We start from the raw sequence: 21,282 nt of genomic DNA on the forward strand, positions 1-21,282 counted from the left end.
TTCCTGGAAAATTTTTGAGTAAAAATCAGTAAGTACTGATTTTTGTTCTCTAATAGTATATCATATATATTTTGACTCTTTTTTTTTGTTCTTCTCTAAAAGTATATCATATTATCATCGTATGTTCTTCTCTAATGGTATATCATAGGGATGGAGGAGACATGTGGTCCAAGATGTCAATCAAGCACAATATGGCAGCAACTTCTCCAGTTGCTGATTGTATGTAAAGTAGAAGTGCTTTAAAGTGACAGTTTTGGATAAACAGTGTTGTTTGCTATGGACAGGTGCATGTTTAGCCTGTGTACTTTGCAGTCATTTTTCAAAGAGAAACCACACAAGTGATTCCCTTTGAAAATAAGCAAGTGTGAATGTCACAGGATAAAAGTGCCTATATGCTTTGCAGCTGTAACTTGTGTGGATGGTCACATGGGAGGCAGAGTCATTTGAAAATCTCATGTGCATGCACTGTTTTCCTCCTCTGACCTAAATGCCCGCAGGAATGCCTCTTTTTAATCTGGAAAAATAGGATAGAAGTCTGCATATACTTTAGTCAGGTACAGGAAAACAATTTTCAGTCAATTAGTATTTATCAAAATGTCATGGCTATTACAGTCTCAGTCCAATTATGGTGGAAAAGTTTATACCATAACAGTGAAAGTAGAAAAGTCATAAGTTCCTTTTCTAAATTTTTGGATAGAGCCCTACATGATTAAGTTATTTTATCAGTAGCTTCTGTAATTTATTTCATTTTTTTTACAAATATATTTTTTACACATAACTTATTTTTCAGTGAACCAATTTCATCCAATACAATGCCACCATGCACGGTTTTTCAAGATAGCTCCATTCGTGAAAATGTATTCCAGAATACTTTATAGTTGCTATGATAAGTATGACGTTACATTGCACGAAAACTAACATACTTTTCTTATAAACCAATATACAGGTAATGTGGGTATGTAATTTGTGCCGAAAACAACAAGAAATCCTCACCAAATCAGGAGCCTGGTTCTACAACAGTGGATCAAACACGCCGCAGCAACCTGGTCAGGAAGTACATGGTGGATTCCAGAACGAGGAACCACCTAAAGAAAAGAAAGCAAAGTTACAGGAGCAAACTCTCTTGTACCAGGGACCCTCAGGGGACTTATCTACACCAGCTTCAGACAAAAACCGATCTCAAGGGCTCATACGGCAGGACTCAATTAAAAATGAATCAGGAGTGAAGCACCAGACTGCAAGCGAAACAACTTCCGACAGGTAAAGGAACTACCTTTTTAGTTTATGAAGGAGAAATTATTATATACATAAATAACTGACCTGTAAATAAAGTCTGTAAATTTAATTTAACTTTTAGGAAATCTGTTTTAAGTAGTTGGTTTGTTAATAGGTTGATAATGGTAAATTAATTATATTTACTTTTGCTTCATAAAGGTATTCTCTAAGGGGAAGATGTGGAGGAAGTACTTTTTTTTGTTTGATATTTTAAGAACAAAGAAGTGAATACATTTCTTTCACAATAAACATTAATAGAAAAATATATGGTTACAGGGACATTGACTTTCCCTTCTTCAGTGCTGGATAGAAAAGCTAAGAGCTGCATATGCTAGTCTACCACTTGTCCAGTGTGCAGCTTGTCACATTCTTTAATCTTCTTCCCTCACCGTGGATTGTAACTCTCTCCTGACTATGTTGTGGGCACAGCCTGCTACAAAATCATCTTCTTTTCTATACTATCTTAGCAGACAAACTCCTACTCTTCTTTTATAAGCAGTCAGCTTTTCTGTGTTATAAGACCATAAGAACATACGGAATGCCAAGCCCAGCATCCTGTCTGGGACAATGGTCAGTCCAGGTCACAAGTACCAGGCAGATCCTATGAATAAAATGATTTCCTGTTACTCATCTCTAGGATACCAATATATTTCTTTGACAATAATGTTTCATGGACATTTCCTCCAGGAGCTTGTACAGACCTTTTTTTAAACCCTGCTATGCTAGTCACCTTGCCCACATTTTGTGCTCTGAGTTAAAAAGTACTTTATATGATTTATATTATTTTACTTTTTATTTATGAATTAACAAAGTAAGGTCAAGCAAACACTTGAAAGGCAAATTAACAGATATATGCCGAAAACAATTCCATGAACACAAGAAACAAGAATTAGGAAACAGTACTGTATAACACTATAACTCCAGTCCACAAATATGGTTCCATTTCCCATGCTCACAAATAAATTAACTAGCAAAGAAAAAGTTAGTAGAGGAAAAAAGTGGGTAGTATAGGCACAAAATATAATCCTTCATTTAAGGTATAAAGGATCTTATTCTGTTACATATGATTCAGCCAAGGAAGATCTGAGCTCTTTCTTCAAATTGTGGGGGGAGGGAGGGGGAGGAAATATACTTTCTTAGCATCCAGTCAGATGAATCCAGAACAAGTGGGTTATGCACCTCTACCAGCAGATGGAGACAAAGCAAACTGACGTCACAGTACATATACCTTGCAGTGACATCAGCCTGCCAGTATTCTCCGTCTCCAGCAGATGGTGGACATGCATCTCCCTACTGGGGATTGCTTCATTTTGAAAAAGGAAAATTAAGGATATTACATTCACCTCGCTTTCCTGTGGTGATTCCAAAAGGTCCCTCCTACAGATAAGAATTCAGGAGGTGATATCTATGTTCCCTCAGATGAGTGTCTTGGTCCTGTAGCTGGTTTTTCAGCTGGGAGTGGACTTAGCTGCTTAAGCGGCTGAAAGGCAGCAGGTGCAGGAAGCCGAGTGTGGAGGTGATGGCATTTGCCCTCTCCCACCACAGCCAGAAACTGTCTCTGTACTCTGGCAGATAAGGCTGTGCTCAGATAAGTTTACAGAGACATAAAAGGAGGCTTTTGTAGTGTAACGCTTCCTCCATGCTCGGTGTGCCGTTCCGACGTTTGTCCCACTCCGTGGGAGGTTGAGGGACGTGGACAGCCTGGCGAGTTGAGCGGCCTCTGTAAGCTAGGCCCCACTCTGAGGCTTTTTTGCTGTGCACCATGTGGTAGGCCACAACATCATTTCACACGCTTTCTAAGGCTTCCCTCTAAAGAATTGTCGGTTCGGCGAGTGCGTCTAGCTGTGCGTCCAGTTTTTGGATGCTTAGTAAGGCCTTTTATTATGTGCATCTTAGTTAAGTGGCGCCTTAAGTGGCTGCACGCTTATCTGTGCACACAAGTTTTATTGTGCACTTAAATTGTTTTATGCTGCTTATTTTTGGGATGCCTAGGTGTGAGACACTTAAATGTTGGATAACTAATTTTTGGATGCCTAGGTTGGATGCCTAGTATTTTTGGAAGTACAAAAAACCCCCCAAAAACTAGATGCACACCTCCTGCTGCTGCTCAAGCGCACTGTTGGCCTTAATGGTGCCTGTCCCTAAGAAACCTAAGTGCTTTTTTCTTTGCGCTGCCCATCATTTTCAGGGATTTCAGCCAGGAGTGCCCGCTAGCTTGTGTCAGTGTTGTTTGAAGGCTCAGGGAGAATTGTCTTCCTCTGATTTCAATAAGCCTGGCTCTCCCAACCGGATATAGGCCTGGGTGCACACAGCTCAGATGGGGTTCCAGATTTTGGAACTTCCTTAACTGGTTTCTCAGCAGAGGATGGTAGCTCAGTGAGTACACCTCAAGTACCTCCTGGATTGGATACTTCTACCTTTTCGTAGGTTGAGTTTTCTCAGGGATTGCAATCCTTTCTTCAGGCACAAAACCCTCTCTAATACTCCCAGAGCAGAGTCACAGGTAGGAACCTTGCCGGGACCTACTGTTAAGTGCTAGATTACTGCTAGAGCAGCAGCGGGACTTTCCGATGGAGGTCCGGATGGCACGGATGATGACGCTGATACTGATTCCTTTGAGGATGGTGAAATTCCTCCAGGATTGGAACCATATAGAAATATGCTATGGTTCTTTTATAAAGATGAACTGCCATCTCTGATTTCCAAGACCTTGAAAATTCTTGGAGTTTCTGGGTTAGATGCTGTGATTGAGCGGAAGAAAAATCCCATTTTGGTTTCCTTGCATAAGGCCTCTTGTTTTTTCCCGTGATGGAAGCCATTCAAGAATTAATTGATCTGGAGTGGGGTACCACAGAGGCTAATTTCAAAGGGAGTTGGGTTTTAGAAGGCCTGTACCCTCTGGATCCAGTGACAAGAGAGCATTTATGTTTTCCGAAGGTAGAACCACTTGTGTGTGCAGTTTCCAAGTGGATCACTATTCCTGTGAAAGGAGGAGCGGCCTTGAAGGATGTTCATGATAGAAGGATTGAAATTATCCTTAAGCAAGCATTTGATGCAGCGGAAATGACCTTGCAGATTGCTTCTTGTTGTTCCCTGGTGGCTTGATCTTGCTTACTTCTCTCCCAGGAGGTCGATGACTCTGGGGTGAACTCCAGGGCAATTATGAAGCCAGCTGCTACTTTTTTTGGCAGATGTAGACTGAGATTTGGTCTGCTCTTCAGCCAGAGGAGTGTCTTCCATAGTAGTGCCCAGATGTCAGTTTTGGCTGAAAAATTGGTTGGTCAATTGAACCTTCAAGTCTAACCTTACCAAATTGCCTTTTAAAGGCTCGCTATTATTTGGGAGCAAGTTGGAAAAGCTGGTCAGTAAATGGGGTGAATCTTCAGTTCCTCATTTGCCAGAGGATAAGAAGCAGATGCCACACTATTTTAACATGAGAAGTTGTGATAGAGGATCCTGGCGTTTTCATCCCTATAGAGGAACGTTTCTTCAGAGAACTCGACCTCTTGGTAGATCTCAGTCCTTTTATTCTCGACAGCCAAGAAGGGGCATGGGTTTGGGTAGTGGAACCTCCTGATGCTCCCAAGGAAGGTTTGGCGACCCACCCCCATGAACAGGAGATAGGGGGATGCCTCTCTCACGTCTTGCAGAGGTGGATCGAGATCACTTCAGATCAATGGGTCCTAGAGATTATATGAGAAGGATATGCACTGGAGTTTCGCAGTGTTCCTCAGGTCATGTTCATTGTGTCTCCCTGCCATTCACCACAGAAGAAGCAGGCAGTGGAAACTACCTTGGCAAGGCTCTTCAGTCTGAGGGTGTTGGTTCCAGTGCATCTCAAGAAAATATGGGTTGATATTCCATTTCTTTCATTGTGCCTAAGATGGAGGGCTTCTTTCATCCCATCCTAGATCTCAAAGGTGTCAACTATCAGCTGCAGGTGACACATTTTCATATGAAAACTTTGTGCTCGGTAATAATGGCCCCACAATCAAGGGAATCTCTGACCTCTTTGGATCTGTCCGAGGCATACCTTTATATTCCCATCCAACTAGAGCATCATCGCATTCTGCGATTCACAGTTCAGGGATGACTTTATCAGTTGTGGGCCCTGCCCTTTGGTCTGACCACTGCCCCAATGACCTTTTCCAAGCTAATGGTGGTAGTGGAGGCAGACTTGAGAAAAGATAGGCTCCTCGACTGGCTGATTCAAGCCAGGTCAGTGGAAGCCAGGTCGGTGGAAGAGAGCGACAGAGTGACCTGCAAGGTGATCTCCCTGTTGTAGGAGCTTGGCTGGGTGGTGAACATGGCCAAGAACAGTCTTCAGCCTGCTCAGTCATTGGAATACCTCAGGTTTCAGTTTGACACGAAGCAGATCAAGGTTTTCCTGCCAGAAGCGAGCATTCAGAAGTTGATGACTCAGCTCTGTCTGTTATTGAACAGTCTGCGCCCAACCATATGGTCCTACCTGCAAGTACTTGGCTTTATGGGGGCGACCCTAAAAGTGGTCCTGTGGCGAGGGCGCATAGGCATCCTCTTTAGTGCTCCTTGCTGTCTTGGTGCAATCCGCAGTCTCAGGACTATTCAATTTGGCTCCTCCTGCTGATGGAAGTTTCCTCCCAACTGTAGCGGTGGCTGCAGGTAGATCATCTAAGGAAGAAAGTTTCCCTAGCACCACCGGACTGGCTAGTATTGACAACAGTCACAAGCCTCCTTGGTTGGGGAGCTCACTGTCAAGAGCTGATGGCGCAAGGGCCCTGGAATGCAAAAGAGTCTCTCTGGAACATCAATCGTCTTGAAGCCAAGGCAGACTAGTTGGCATGTTTGCAGTTCAGCAACAGGCTGCAGGGCCGATCGGTCCGGTAATGTCAGACAATGCAACGACTGTGGCTTAAATCAATTGGCAGGGAAGAACCCAAGAGCCAGCAATTGTTGCGGGAAATAGATCAGCTTATGGAATGGGTAGAAGTGCATTTCCATATGATCTCAGCCTCTCACATAGCAGGAAAAGACAATGTAAGAGCAGACTTTCTCAGCAGGGAGAGTCTGGACTCATGAGAATGGGCCTTGTCAGATGAGGCATTTCAGCTAATTCTGGATCACTGGGGCCCCACATTTCTAGACCTCCTGGTGCCTTCTTGCAATGCGAAAGTTCTGTGATTCTTCAGTCACAGAAGAGATCCAAATTCATTGGGTATCGATGCCCTAATGCAGGAGTGGCCGGAAGACAAGTTGCTGTATGCCTTTCCTCCATGGCTCATGTTGGGCAGATTGATCTGAAGGATTGAGCGCCAGAGAGGGATGGTGCTCTTGGTTGCTCTAGATTGTCCCAGGAGGCCGTGGTATGCAGATTTGCAGCGGCTCCTGGGGGACTCACCCCTTCAACCTCTGGCACACAGGCATCTACTAAGTCAGGGTCCCGTTCTTCATGAAGATCCGACTCGGTTTTGTCTTATGGAATTGCCTTTGAGAGGACTGGTTTGCTGAAATGTGGATACTCGGTGGCAGTGATTTCCACTTTGCTTAGAGCTAGAAAGTTCTCCTCTTTCTTGGCCTATGTGCGAGTTTGGTGAGTGTTTGAGGTACATTTTTTCATTCGGCCAAGATCTTGTTAAAGGTTTGGCCCTTAAATTGTTAAAGGAATTAGTGGCTCTTGCATATTTCAGGGGTGAGGTGAATGGTGGTTCCTTGTCGGCTCATCCTGATGTGGCCCGTTTCCTCCTCCCTTGTGGTTTCCAGTACCCTTATAGTGTCTTAATTTGGTCTTGGATTTCTTAGTGTGTCCTATGTTTAGACCGATGTGTAACCTGACCTTGTGGTTACTGACCTTGAAAATGGTGTTTCTTGTGGCAATTTGTTCTGCGCGGAGAGTTTCTGATCTGCAGGCCTGGTCTTGCCGGGAGCCCTTCCTCTGGGTGACTCCAGCAGCAATACAGATGTGTACTGTTCCTTCTTTTTTACTGAAGGTGGTCACTGAATTTCACTTGAATCAATCCATCTCCCTGCTGTCTCTAGACAGAGAGAGAGAGAGACGTGGGGGAGTATTGTCTGTTGCGACCCTTGGATGTCAAGAGAAATATCATCCGGTACCTTGAGGTTACTGAGCCTTTACGGAAAATGGATTGCCTGTTTTTCCTTCACGGCAGTACTAAACAAGGAGAGCTGGCCTCGCGGGCTACAATAGTCCGCTGGAATAAGGAGGTAATCATGACAGCATATGTTGATGCTGGCAAGCCAATTCTTAGTCAGGTTAGAGCTCATTCCACTAGGGCTCAGGCAGTATCATGGGAGGAAGTTAGGTTGCTATCTCCCGTTAACATTTGCCAAGCTGCGATGTGGTCCTCCTTACACACCTTTTCTAGGTGTTGTCGTCTGGATGTGCAGGCCTGGGAGGATGCAGCTTTTGCAAGTATGGTTTTGACAGGACCACGGGCAGCCTCCCGCCCTATTTGGTAGTAGCTTGGGTATATCCTACTTGTTCTGGATTCATTTGACTAGACGCTAAGAAATGAGAAATTACTACTTACCTGATAATTTCCTTTACTTTAGGACAGTCAGATGAATCCAGCTTCCCTCCCTTGGCTGCCAAATGATTGTACCATGGTCCTCTTGTGTGACTATGTGTTACAGGGATTATTGGTAAGTATTAGTCCAGTCCCTAGGCTAGTGTTAATATATTTCTTGTCTGAGCTCAGTGTTTCCTGTTGGCTGAGTATTGACTTAGTTTTCTGCTTTTAATTAAGTTTTTTGCTACTCTGTTCACAGTTTGTTTTTGAAGAAAATACTGGCAGGCTGATGTCACTGCAGGGGTATATGTACTGTGACGTTGGTTTGCTCTGTCTCCATCTGCTGGTAGAGGTTCATAACCCACTTCTTCTGGATTCATCTGACTGTCCTAAAGAAAAGGAAATTATCAGGTAAGTAGTCATTTCTCATTAACTGATTTAAATTTAACAATGCACTTGCATAGATATCTAAGAAAAAATAAAGCTCCAAGTTGTAATTCTGCTGGACACATCAATAGAAATTGTTTACAACACTTTGAGTAGACCTGGATACATCAAGTCACATTCTTACATAGCAATTTAAAAAGGAAACATTTGGAATTCCTTATCAGAATCCAGGGCTAAGGAAACCAATAAAATAGCCTGCAAAAGAGTCTTCTTTGGGTCCTTGTGGAAATTCAGTTAAATTCAAGAAATCAATCTATTGGCCAGGTTTCAAAGATTGTCCCCCAGCTTCTTCTTTTTTCATTGATGGTTTGTAATATATCCGAGAGACAGGTGGGATATTCTGCTCGGAACTTTCAAGCATTCCCTAAGAAACCTTTTAAACAGATTTAATGGTGGTACTATAGAGAGTTTAGGAAAATTGAAAAGGCATAAATTGCAGCGTCTAGAAGAGTTGTCCAAAAATTCAAGCTTTCTAGAGATAACCAAATTATCTTTGGAGAGCATAATGGTAAATCCTTTTTACTCTCCAATTGAATTCCCTACCTTCTCTAATCATATTTTAACCAGTTTGAGCTCTGTTTCATGTTCAGTTACTAGAGTCATAGTAGAATCAAATTTGAAGGATATCTGAGCAATTTGAGAGGAAAGTGTTTGGTCTATAACAGCCATAGCTTCCCTAAAGACCTCATATCAAATGTTTTAGGATGAGGTAATAAGAAAGACTTAATAGTAATAAGTCTAGAGTACCTTGATTCAGTTCCCCAGACTATTAACTGCCTGTTGCCGCCTCCAGAAGTCTGGCAAGTTGAGCTGCCGTGTCTCCAGTAGAATCTCCAATTCGAAGTACAGATAGAGCCAAGGGATGAACAAACACAGCATCCAACACATTCCCTCCAGCTGCTCCCTACTGCACCAAGCGGAATCTTCCCTGATGGCTGAAGCAGCGGTGCCCTATCCTTGGGGCTTATGGTTGTATTGAGGCCAGAAAGGTCTGCAAGGCTGCTGGCTTCTGCAGTTTGATCCAACGGCCACTTCCCGGGGTGACTATCAGATGGCTCCAACTTGAGCAGATGTTGATCTATTGGACTAGAAGAGGTGAGGTTCCCCGAAGCGGAGGGAAAAACTCATGGTTGGCCTTTTCGCTTCACCATTGGTAAGTTTGAGCACAGCCTTGCTGAAAGCAGCATGACTCATGCTGCCATCTTGGAACCTATACAATTTATTTAAAATCTGCTAGTTATTAGTTTTAAAGAGTGTCTTCTTCTTTTGGTATTATTCGAAAGAGTAAAGTATCCTTTATTCATTTCATCCAATTTATAATTTTATGAACTTCTGTCATGTCCCTTCTAAGCCGTCTCTTTTTTTACACAATGAAGAGACCTAACTTTGTAATCTCTCAATATAGGAGAGTTGTTCCATTCCCTTTATCATTTTTGTTGCCCTCTTTTGACACAGAGGCAATATGATATTTTCCGTTTTATTCTCCATCGCTTTTTGAATCATTCCTAACATTCTATTTGCTTTTTTTGATAGCCGCTGTACACTGAGCTGAGGATTTTTCCTGGGTGATTTACTCCTAATATGTGCCTGTAGCTGGGATTAATTTTCCCTATGTGCATTACTTTGCACTGTTCCATATTAAATTTCATCTGCCATTCAGATTCCCAGTGCCCTAGTACTAAAAGGTCCTTCTGCAGTTCCTTACAATCCACTGCTGTTTTAACAGCTTGTGTCATCCACAGATCACCTTACTTGTCATTCCCTTTTTCAGATCATTTATGAATATATTAAACAGCACAAGTCCCAATACTGATCTCTGTTGTACTCCACTAATGCTCTTTCTCCATTTGGGAAACTGACCATTTAGTCCTACCATCTGTTTTCTCTCTTTTAACCAGTTAACAATCCATAGTAAGACACTGCCTCATATCCCATGACTTTATAGTTTCAAAAGGAGTCTCTCATGGGAACCTTTGCCAGATACCATTAGAAAATTCAATACACTATATTAACTGGTTCACCTTTATCGAGGCTTTGATGCTTACACAGAATATATTCTTATTTCTTTAGATATATCTGCAGTGTTTGATACGCTGGACGATCACATACTTCTTTCTGGTTTAAAATCTTTAGGGATTCAGTCTACTGTTCTCTCCTGGTTTCAATCTTTCTTAGCAAATCGCTATTTACAAATAACAGTTAATAATCATTTATCAGAGCCTTACCTTTCTGCCTCGGGTGTTCCGCAAGGTTCTTCATTATCTCCTTTACTCTTTAATATCTATCTACTTCCCCTCTGTCGCATTCTTGCAGCCCTTAATGTATATTTTCGAATTTACGCGGTCATATTCAACTTTATCAAACTTCCTGGTCTGTTACTTTTTCATTAATCTCATTATATCTATCTACAATAAACACTTGGCTCGATCATAATCAACTGAAATTAAATCCATCTAAGACTACTCTGACTTATTTATCCTCCATTACTAATTCTTCATTAGCACCACCTCCTTATTTAGGGGCGGATTTTAAGAGCCCTGCTCGCGTAAATCCGCCCGGATTTATGCGAGCAGGGCCCTGCGCGCCGGTGCGCCTATGTTCAATAAGCCTACCAGCGCGCGCAGAGCCCCGGGACTCGCGTAAGTCCCGGGGTTTTCCGAGGGGGGCGTGTTGGGGGCGGGGCCGAGCGGCGCGCCATTTTCGGGGTGGTATGCGGCGTTTCGGGGGCGGGCCCGGGGGTGTGGTTTCGGCCCCGGGGCGGTCCGGGGGCGTGGCCGCGCCCTCCGGAACCGCCCCCGGGTTGCGTCTAGGCGCGCCAGCGGGCCGCTGGCGCGCGGGGATTTACTTCTCCCTCTGGGAGGCGTAAATCCCCCAACAAAGGTAGGGGGGGTTTAGACAGGGCCGGGGGGGGGGGGTGGGTTAGGTAGAGGAAGGGAGGGGAAGGTGAGGGGAGGGCGTTAGCGAATTCCCTCCGAGGCCGCTCCGATTTCAGAGCGGCCTCAGAGGGAACGGAGGCAGGCTGCACGTCTCGGCGCGCGCCGGCTACACGAAATCGGTAGCCTTGCGCCCGCCTGGAGCGCCAACAAAAGTACGCCAACGCGCCGTTTTTGAAAATCTACCCCTTACTGTTTAAGGGTATTTCTATTCCTATTGGTACTTTTACTAGTAGTTTAAGGGTTATAATCAATTCAGCTCTTTCAATGCAGAACCACATTTCCAATACTACAAAAAAATCTTTTTTCAAACTTCATTTACTGAAAAGAATTCGTCCATTTCTCTTTCTCCAAGATTTTCGCACAGTGCTACAATCCCTGATATTCTCCGGATTAGATTACTGCAATGCTCTATTCTTAGGGCTACCAGATTCAACTATTTTTCCATTACAACTAATACAGAATTCTGCAGAGCGGATTTTATCAGGTTCTACTCGCAGATCACATATTACTCATGTTCTTTTCTCTTTTCACTGGTTACCAGTTAAATACAGAATCCATTACAAAGTACTGACTATCATTCACGCACTTATCTATAATACAACTTCAACCTGGCTCTGTTCTAACCTTCGTATTTACAAACCAACAGACAACTCAGATCACTCTCCAAGAACCTTCTAGATATTCCCTCTGTTAAGCTGGCCAGACTGGAAATAACTAGGAAAAGGGCGTTTTCAGTAGCTGGCCCTATTCTTTGGAATTCACTCCCTGACTCTCTTCGGCTTAACTCTTCTACACAACAATTCAAAAAAATGTTAAAAACGTATCTATTTCAGGAAGCCTTTAGTTCACTGACTACTTCTTAATTTCCCATACATTACGTTCAGGTTTTTTGTTTTGTCTTTTTTTGTTTTGTTTTCCTTTTTTTTGTTTTGTTTATTCAGATGGGCTTTTATATTTTATTTATGTTATGTTGTGTATTATCTGATGCCTTGAATTTTATGTATGCTTTTATTGTGAACCGTTTTGATTAATTCTTTGAATTGTAAAAGCGGTATACAAACATTTTTAAATAAAAAATAAAAATAAATAAAAAATAAAATCTATGGGGCGGATGTTAAGAGCCCTGCTTGCCTAAATCCGCCCAAATCCGGGCGGATTTAGGCGAGTAGGGCCCTGCGCACCGGTGAGCCTATTTTACATAGGCCTACCGGCGCGCGCAGAGCCCCGGGACTCGCGTAAGTCCCGGGGTTTTCTGAGGGGGGCGTGTCGGGGGCGGGCCCGAACCGTGCTGCGTTTTCGGGGCGTGTCGGGAGCGTTCCGGGGGCGGGCCCGGGGGCGTGGCTACGGCTCGGGGCGGTCCGGGGGCGTGGCCGCACCCTCCGGACCCGCCCCCATGTCGCGTCCCGGCGCGCTAGCGGCCCGCTGGCGCGCGGGGATTTACGTCTCCCTCTGGGAGGCGTAAATCCCCCGACAAAGGTAAGGGGGGGGTTTAGACAGGGCCGGGTGGGTGGGTTAGGTAGGGGAAGGGAGGGGAAGGTGAGGGGAGGGCAAAAGAAAGTTCCCTACGAGGCCGCTCCGATTTCGGAGCGGCCTCGGAGGGAACGGGGGTAGGCTGCACAGCTCGGCGCGCGCCGGCTATATGGAATTGATAGCCTTGCGCGCGCCAATCCAGGATTTTAGCGGATACGCGCGGCTACGCGTGTATCTACTAAAATCCCGCGTACTTTTGCTGGCGCCTGATGCGCCAGCAAAAGTACGCCAAATCGCGCGGTTTGAAAATCTACCCCTATATGTTTATGTATAACTTCAAAAAAATAATCTTCACTAAAACCATGTTGACTTTTCCCATTAAGTCATGTCTATTTATATAAGAACATAAGAATTGCTATATTGGGTCAGACCAAGGATCCATCAAGCCCAGTATCCTGTTTCCAACAGTGGCCAATCCAAGTCACAGTACCTGGCAAGTACCCAAATATTAACTAAATCTCAAGCTACTAATTGCTTATTAATTAATAGCAGTTTATGGATTTCCTCTAGGAACTTATCCAAACTTTTTTTTAAACCCAGTTACATTAACTCCTTTAACCACATCCTCTGGTAATGAATTCCAGAGCTTAACTATGTGCTGAGTGAAAAGAAGTTTCTTCGATTTGTTTTAATTGAGCTACTTGCTAACTTCATGGCATGCCCCCTAGTCCTTCTATTATCTGAGAGAGTAAATAAGCAATTTACATTAACTTTTTCAAGTCCTTTCATGATTTTGTAAACCTCTATCATACCCCCCTTCAGTCGTGTCTTCTCCAAACTGAACAGCCCTAACTTCCTTAGCCTTACTTCATAGGGCAGCCGTTCCATGCCAATTATCATTTTGGTTTCCCCTCTCTGCACTTTCTCCAGTGCAACTATATCTTTTTTGAGATGCGGCAACCAGAATTGCACACAGTACTCAAGATGTGGTCTCACTATGGAGCGATACAGAGGCATTATGACATCTATTGTTTTATTTGCCATTCCCTTCTTAATAATTCCTAACATTCTATTTGCTTTTTTGATCGCCATAGCACACTGAGCCGACAGTTTCACTGTATTATCCACTATGAAGCCTACATCTCTTTCCTGGGTGGTAACTCCTAAGATAGAACCTAACATAGTGTAACTACAGCAAGGGTTAATTTTTGCTATATGCATTACTTTGTACTTGTCCATGTTAAATTTCATCTGCCACTTGGAAGCCCAAACTTCCAGTCTTGCAAGGTCCTCCTGCAATTTATCACTATCCGCTTGAGATTTAACTACTCTGCATAATTTTGTATCATCCACAAATGTGATCACCTCACCCGTCGTACCCATTTCCAGATCATTTATAAATATATTAAAAATCACCATTCCAAGTACATCACATCTACCGGTTCACCTTTGTCCACATGTTAATTCACACCTTCAAAAATTGTGAGATTTGTGAGACAAGACTTCCCTTGGGTAAATCCATGCTGGCTGTATCCCATTAAACCATGTCGTCTAAATATGTGATTTTATTCTTTATAACAGTTTCTATGATTTTTCCTGGCACTGAAGTCAGGCTCACCAGTATATAGTTTCCCGATCACTGCTAGAGCCCTTTCTAAATATCGGTGCTATATTGGCCATCTTTCAATCTTCAGGTACAACGGATAATTTTAATGATAGGTTACAAATTAATTGAAATAGGTCTGGAATTTTATGTTTTAGTTCTTCCAGATCCCTGGGGAGTATGCCATCCGGTCCAGGTGATTTACTACTCTTCAGTTTGTCAATGTGGCCTACAATATTTTCCAGATTCACCGTGATTTGGTTCAGTTCATCTGAATCATCACCTTTGAAAACTGTCTCCAGAATGGGTATCTCCCAATATCCTCTTCAGTAAACATCAAATCAAAGAAATTGTTTAATCTTTCCGCAATGGCTTTATCTTCCTTAAGTGCCTCTTTAACCTCTTGATCATCTAACAGTCCAACCGACTCCCTTGCGGGCTTTCTGCTTATGATATATTTTAAAAAGTTTCTATTGTGAGTTTTTGCTCTCTAGCCAATTTCTTTTCAAATTCTCTCTTAGCCTATCTTATCAATGTCTTACATTTAACTTGCCAGTGCTTATGCTTAATCCTATTTTCTTCTGATGGATCCTTCTTCCAATTTTTGAATGAAGATCTTTTGGCTAAAATAGCCTCTTTCACCTTACATTTTAGCCATGCTGGCAATTGTTTGACTTTCCTTCCACATTTATTAATGCAAGGAATACATTTGGACTGTGCTTCTAGGATGGTATTTTTTAACAATGTCCACGCTTGTTGCATACTGTTTGGCCAGTTTTTAAGAATGGTTTCTACAATTTTGCCCAGCATCTATATCAGGCTCACCAGTCTATAGTTTTCTGATCACTCCTGGAACTCTTTTTAATATTTAGTGTCACTTTGGCGACCATCCAGTCTTCAGGTATCATGACTGTTTTAAATGTTACACTGCAGATTACTAGTAACAGCTTTGCAATTTCATGTTTTAGTTCTTTTAGAATTCTGAGGTGGATACCATCTAGTCCTGGTGATTTGTTACTCTTTACTTTGTCAACCTGATAAATTACATCCTCCATTTTCACAGTTATTTATTTTAGTTGCTCAGAATCTCTACCATTAAAGAATGTTTCAGGTGTGGATATGTTCCCAATATCTTCCTCAGTAAAGACAGAAGCAAAGAATTCATTCACTTATTCTATTATTTCTTTGCTCTCCATGAGCACTTCTATAACCCCTCCAGTCATCTAGCAGTCCAATCAATTCCCTCATAGGCTGTTTTCTTTGAATACGTTTGAAAAAGTTTTTATTAGTTTTTGTTTCTCTGGCAAACTTCTGATCAAATTCTCTGTTGCCCTACTTGACTATTGATTTATATTTAACTTGCCAGTGCTTATGCTCTTGCCTATTTTCATCATTTGGGTCTGCTTTCCATTTTTTGAACAATGCCCTTTTAGCTTTTAACTGTCTCCTTTTCCTAACCATTAAACCATGCTGGCATTGTTTGATCTTCCTTTGACCTTTTTTGATGTATGATTCCACTCTTCACAGTTTCCACCCTTGTTTAATCCCTCACACTTTGTAGTTAATTTGTTTTCTGTATGCATGCTACATTGTGTCAGTCTCTTTTGCCTTCTTGCCATGTAAGACCCATTCCACTTCATACCCCTTTCCTTCACTGATTTTCATTTTACAACTTTTCCACCCACCATTATGTTATCTTCGTGGCTCTTCAGTCCAAATCAGTAACCAAATTTGTTGAGTCAATTGTATTTTGGTTTGCTATAAGTTAATAAATAATTACAGATTTGCCAATGTATACTACTTACCATGATATAATCTGTTTAGTTTTTATTGCAATTGTATTTATACAGCAATTTTCTACCAAAGCTTTCACTACTTGATTAAGTCAAAGTAAATGTATATAATCAAAATAATAGAAGAGTATTTTAATTGCAGTACATTGCTATTGTGGGTTTATTTATTTAATTGCAGTACATTGTATTTTTGTGGGTTTATTTTAATGGTAGAATTGCTAGTGTTTGAGCTGTATTCATTGGTAACTGTATTCATTGGTAACTATAGACACAATATGAGAAAAACCCTTTAGTACATCTGTCCCAGTGTGTCTTTTAACTGGTAAATGATGCAAAGAATGTGTGTTTAGTTGAGAAGTATACTATATATTTAATAAAATTAAGCTACCTTCTAGTCAGCTTTTTCCATAACAAATGTGTAAAAAGTGGACATTTTCCCATTTTAACCATCTTAACTATATTAATGATTAGTGATTGTAATACATTTTGCAGAGTATTTTGAAAATAACACATGCACTATTGATCAATTTTTGGCATAGAAATTCTTTCCTGTAGTATCTGTCTACATGCTGTTCTGTGCTGTAACTGTTAAACGTTTGTTGCATCTTGAAATCAGTGTTGGTAGAGACCATTCTTTGTATTTCCTGAACAGCAGCAGAACTTTACCTGTGGGGATTTACTTATGCATGAGCTCTGACTTGTGATTGCCATTGTTGTTGTTATATATCTTGAGAACTACTCTAAATGCAATCAGTTTTAAAATACTATTTATGCAACACATTTGTTTTTTTGGGGCCTAGCAATTTTCTCCTGCTCCTTTAGGTTTCAAAGCTCAATTGAAACTGGCCCCTACTGATGTTATAAGCCTTCCTTTGTAACTAACTGACATTTTTCCCAACTTTTAACCTCTCTTCCAAGTAGCCCAGGTGATAGTCTCATTCCAGAATCTCGTTCATGTACACCCTGAGTCTAATCTGTAGGTGTCACTGTTGAGGGATGACTGGAACTCTTTCCCCCTAGGGGCCGAGAATGCTGGCTCCACAGCTTCCCCAACCCTTTTCAGCTTGCTTATTAACTCTTTTTAAACATTAGTGCTCTTGAGAGTAGATTTTTATTATGAAATAATTGCTGGTACAAAAAGATCAGTTCAGGTATTTAATGAAAAAAGGCAATTGTGTCAAAATCAGGGCTATTTCTAAGGTCACTATTGCTTTTAGAATATGTATTATATGGGTTTGCCTCCATTGACTCTCCCATTGTTGCCTCTGACCCTATAGGTTGTGCTGTCTGTTTAAATCTCCAACATATTTCTGGTATCAGTTAGAGCCTATTGAAAATAGAAGCTGATTGACAGTTATCAGCTTTCTGTCTTGTAATTCTGATTATTTGTAAGTCACATTATATCATTATAAGGTAGCAAAGAACATATGTAATTCCCAAATTAATCTTATATTCGTTCAACAAGTCCAAGCAAATAAATAAGGAGTTGATTGTCAGCTGGCCTCAGAACATCTAAGATAACCAGCTAAAACTTAGCTGGTAATCTTACACAAATCTTCAGCTTCATGAAGTTTGAAGATTATCTTCCTGCTTTGCCTTGGTAGGTTTCTGACATTCTCATAATTTTTTTCCCTTTTGATGATTTGGGTCTTTGGTTCTAGATATGAAATGTAAAATAATTTCTTTACATTCCTATCCTCTCCTCATTCCTAGATTCTGTTTTTAAGTTCTCTTATACACTATTGTTTGGCCTTTTTTATTTTGTTGTCTGAGTTTTCCATTTTCTATGAGTAACATCCCTCTGTGTATTGGTAGGGGTCCATATGGGCCTTCACCATTGTACCCTAAATTTAATAGAGTTTTTAGACCATATGTACTGTTGATCATTTAGTTAAACTGTCACTGTTAGTTCTTATTGCTATTTCTACTAATCCTCAACTTTTGAATTGCTCTTTATTAAATGCTCATTCTGTTGTTAATAAATCCATGCTTATTAGAGACTTAAGTTTGGATTTTAAATTAGATATCTTGTTTATTACAGAAACATGGTTTTATTTCGGTGATAGCTTCTGTATTAAGCAAAACTGCCCTCTCAATTTTATTTTTTCAGATTGCCTTAGGCCTTCTAGAAGGATAGCTATTTTCAGATGCCACCTTAACTTGAAAGAACTGAGAATGTCTTCTAGTTCCTCCTCAGAATTGTTATTTTACAATTTAACTTTTTGTTGGTATATCAACTTCTTCCAGTACCAATCGTATTTTATCTGATTTGCTAAATATTCTCAATGAGTATATTGCAAGGAGTTCTCAGTTAATTATTCTGGGTGATTTTAATATTCACAGTAATGAGCAATCTAAAACTTTGGTGGCCATTTTTTTTCTCTGCGACCAATAATTTTTTAGTAAAGCACCATGTCACTTTTCCTACACACAAAGAGGGCTATGTCTGAGATTCAATTTTCTTTGCACTTCACATGATCATTCCCAAATCCTCTTTGAAAGCTGCTTCTCTATCCTGGACAGGCAATAATATGGTCTCATTTTTTTCCTCTGGTGACTTTGTTGTTTTCCAGATAATGTTTTTGATTTCATCCCTTAACTCACAAATCTCTTCCGGGATTCCATTTTTGATCAGGTTGCCTCAGTATCCTTTCGTTCTGTTCGGACAAAAGATGGTTTTAACAGGTGTTACTCAGGACTTGGTTTGCTTTAATAACAGACTCAGCACTGTGAGAGACTTTGGAGGAAAAGCAAATCAGTACATGATAAGAACATTTGAGAAACAGCATCAAATATATGTTCCAGGTTAAAGTAGCTTAAATACATTTTTTTTCAGAGGGAATTAAAAATAGCAGAGAATCATGCGTAGGGTCTCTTCAATCTGGTGAATATAGGGGTAGATTTTAAAAACTGCGTGCGCATGTCCCTGTGTGTGCGCTTTCTGGCATGCACACATGGACATGCCGATTTTATAACGTACACGTGCCAGTGTACGCATGTTATAAAATCGGTGTGCCACACGCACATGCATGCTCAATTTTATAATCCACACGCGCATGTGTGGGTGGCGCTCCAATTAAAGACTGGGAGGGAACTTCCCTATCCCCCTACCTAACCTCCCTTCCCCTCTCCTCCCCACCCTCTAAATCTAATCTACTTTTTTTTTTAAGTTGCTGCCCTCTAGAACAGAAGCAACTTGGTCAGCCAGCGCATGCTTCCTTTGCACAGCGGCAAATGGCCGCTGTACCAGCCGCCTCCAGCCCTGTCCCTCCCCGCCCCCTTTACAGGCCCCGGCATTTAATCGCGTACCGGAGTTTACGCATGTGGCCGGGCCCATTTGAAAATTGGCCCGGCGCGTGAAAGGCCCAGCCACACGCATAAACCTTGGGATTTATGTGTGCCGGGGTTTAAAAACTCGTTAGCATCTACCTCACAATTGCCCAGATTTCAGGTTCTGGCACTATTACTATTAGGGCTGACAATTTAGTCTTGGCATTTGAAGATAAAATATCAGTTATTCAATCTTCCTCAGAACTGATTTCACTTTTCTCTGTGGGTGATTTCTCCTCTCCTGCTCTGCGTAATTATTTCTCTTCAGATGAACCAACTATTATTGCTATCAGTAAACTTTTGTCTGCAGGTTTCCAATTATTGTTAAAACAGATGAAGCCCTCATCATCTTGTTTAGACCCCCTACCATTTAAATTTTGGAAAAATCCTGAGTTAGGTCTATTTTCCTATCTTACAGCCTCTGGAACAGTTTCTTCTGCTCTGAAATCAGCAAAGGTTCAGTCAGTCTTGTTAAAATCTAATTTAGATCCAGATATTATGAGCAATTATAGACCTGTGTCCAATCTGCCTACTCTTTCTAAAATAATTGAAAAGATAGTGTTGCATCAATTATCTACCTTAACAAAACATTTGTCTTTCACCCAAAACAATCAAGATTTAGGATGGGTTTTATTATTGAAACTGCACTAGGGAGACAAAATGGCCGCCGACGAGTGAGCAGCGGAAAGCGGAGCTCCGTGGCGACTTTGCTTTTCTTTTCTCCTTAAAAGATTTCCTATTACATTTTCTTCGAAAATCGCTTGTGGTATAATGCCACACACGAAACGTAAGGCGAAAATTAAAGAAGTTACCTCTACCCCGATTCAAATTTCACATCAGCCACGGATAGAGGAGCTCTTCGCTGGCCTGTTGCAGCAAACGCCGGAAGGAGGGGCTGTTGGAGGAGACGACGGAGAGCAGCCGTTGAGCCTTCTGGCCACAGAAACATCTTTGAGCCCCGGCGCGCCAAAAACCCCTGAGGCACCGCTTAAGAAATTAGAGCCGGACGTTAACATCTCTGCACTGCTGGAGAATAAAACAACTCTCCAGGTAGGAGAAGCCCAAAGAGGAAGGGAAGGATTTCCTAACTCCTCGGTGAGTTTAGATGAATCTAACTCCGGGGCCCTACGGATTGAAAAACCTCAGGAAATCAGTGAAGGTAACTCTTTTTTTCTGAAGCCTGAAATGAGAAAAGAGAAAGAAATACGGGTGGTTTGTGACTCTTTACACTCCATAACCCCCAATGTGACGTTGGAACATATACTAAATGCTATTTCTACTATGGAAAAAATCTATAGCCTCCCTAACTGTTACAGTTAGGGAAAGTATTTACCTGAGTCATGGATTAGAAAAGAGGCTGGAGAAAATTGAATCAACAACATCTGTATTGGAAAAAAAGCCAACAGAAATGGAAAAGATTCAGATGAATTTGATCAAATCTGAGTCCATACAAATGACTAAAATGGAAAATTTGGAAAATTTTGTCAAAAGGAATAACATAAGAATTTTAAATTTTCCTAAGATGAGATTATTGTCACATCGTGAATTGCTTAGATGCTATTTCATAAATGTTTTAAAATTCGCTGAACAGGATATTCCTAAAATAAAAAGAATATACTATATACCCCAGCCAACTGAAGAAAACTCTCAATTAGATCACAGGGAGAATATGGAGGATTCCTATGACCTGACCAACATCCTGGAAAAATCCTTTGAATTGGAAGTGAAGGAGAGAGCTACTCTTTTTGTCCAACTCGACTCATCTGTAGAAAGAGACTTAATTCTGAAGTTGTTCTTTCGAAATCAAGATAAAAAATTTTATGGTTTTCCCGTGAAAGTTTTCCCTGACCTCACTAAACTAACTCAGTTAAGAAGACGACGATTCCTGGAAATGCAGGGGGAGGTTTTGTCCAGAGGGGGGA

At 41.5% G+C, this 21,282-nt stretch overlaps 1 pseudogene; it reads left to right on the forward strand.

Moving 5' to 3' along the window:
• The first annotated feature begins 970 nt into the window (after window positions 1-970).
• The window catches only part of LOC115083396, a 264,235-nt pseudogene continuing 243,923 nt past the window's right edge, over window positions 971-21,282 (forward strand).

The sequence above is a fragment of the Rhinatrema bivittatum genome, chromosome 2, assembly GCF_901001135.1.
Source record: "Rhinatrema bivittatum chromosome 2, aRhiBiv1.1, whole genome shotgun sequence".
Classification (NCBI taxonomy): domain Eukaryota; kingdom Metazoa; phylum Chordata; class Amphibia; order Gymnophiona; family Rhinatrematidae; genus Rhinatrema; species Rhinatrema bivittatum.